We start from the raw sequence: 1451 nt of genomic DNA on the forward strand, positions 1-1451 counted from the left end.
ACCACCTGCGTCAGTACGTAATACGTGTGTGTGTGTGTGTGTGTGTGTGTGTGTTTATTGTTTTGCATGACTCATTTTAATAAGTAACTCTTTCATTAAAAAATTTAAGAAAATCCTGTTTTCCATCCTTTGCATGAAATTTCTATATTTTGCATGCATGCATTTTCTGTCTGTTGCATGTATGCTTTTTCTGTCCTTTGCAAGCCTGCAGTTTTTATATTTTGCTTGCATGCATTTTCTATCTGTTGCATCCATGCACTTTCTATCTTTTGCTCGGATGCATTTTTTATCCTTTACATGCATGCATTTTCTGTCCTTTACATGCATGCACTTTCTATCTTTTGCTCAGATGCATTTTCTATCTTTTGCATGCATGCATTTTCCACCTATCTAATGCATGCATTGTACATCTGTTTAATGTATACATTTTCCATTATTTTAATGCATGCATATGTGTGCATCTCTCTTTTGGCAGATGTGACCTCATGTGCCTTGAGGAACGGTGGATGTGATCATACCTGCTCGTTGGGTGCTGAGGGTCGCATCCATTGCAGCTGCAGAGCAGGATGGGAGCTCAGCGCAGACCAAAGAACCTGCATCGGTAAAACACAGAAAACTATTGACTGGTTCATATTATCCAATATCATAGGGCTTTTTTTAATTTTATTTTTTTATAAATATGATCCACGTGAATTGCATAAATCTGAAGAAGAAAAAAATAGTTTGGTGTGACTCTATATCAATTGATTATCAACAAAAGAGAAGTTTTTAATTTAATAAAATAAAAACAATATTTTGAATAATAATAATTATTATTATTATCAAATCCTGAATAACTTCTTTCTCTGTCTCTGTCTGCAGATGTGGACGAGTGTGTGAGTTTTAACGGCGGCTGTGAGCAGGTGTGTGTGAATCACGCTGGCGGTTTTAATTGCAGCTGTCGCTCGGGCTTCGAGTTGCGTAAAGACGACCCGACTAAATGCCATCGTGAGTCACGGCTGTTCACACACACTGACACAATGACACTAGATCATCCAGAGCACCCTCCTCACGGCCGTACATCATTTTCCAGCTCTGTGTGAACCTGCCTGTCTGAACTCTGGAGTGTGTGTCGCTCCGAACACCTGCGACTGTCCGGCGGGATATCCGGGACCAGGATGCTCGGGTAATGTGTCGTGTGATTGAGCTTAATGCAGAATGAGATAGGATGGGATTTTTCCACTTTTTATTATTAATAATATCATGCTAATATCATAGAATTATTATTATATTATTCTAAGCTAATATGTTGACATTTTTACACATTTGACAGACAGTTTTATCCCAAATGACCTGCATTGCATTCAGGGCATTCATTTTTAAAATATACAATGTAAAATGTCTTATAGTTATGATAATGGTGGAATAATGAATATTCTCCACTGAACATAAAATAGTCTGTTTTCTTGGAT

General features: G+C 37.6%; 1 long non-coding RNA gene across 1 annotated transcript; it reads left to right on the forward strand.

The window, feature by feature from the left end:
* On the forward strand, positions 1 to 1168 carry LOC107736567 (uncharacterized). The gene is made up of 4 exons (XR_001639693.1): positions 1 to 13; positions 476 to 601; positions 862 to 987; positions 1073 to 1168. It is a non-coding gene; the product is annotated as an uncharacterized LOC107736567 (long non-coding RNA).
* Positions 1169 to 1451: the final 283 nt, after the last annotated feature.

Source organism: Sinocyclocheilus rhinocerous, unplaced genomic scaffold, assembly GCF_001515625.1.
Source record: "Sinocyclocheilus rhinocerous isolate Xijiao unplaced genomic scaffold, SAMN03320098_v1.1 C36768044, whole genome shotgun sequence".
In the NCBI taxonomy this organism is placed as follows: domain Eukaryota; kingdom Metazoa; phylum Chordata; class Actinopteri; order Cypriniformes; family Cyprinidae; genus Sinocyclocheilus; species Sinocyclocheilus rhinocerous.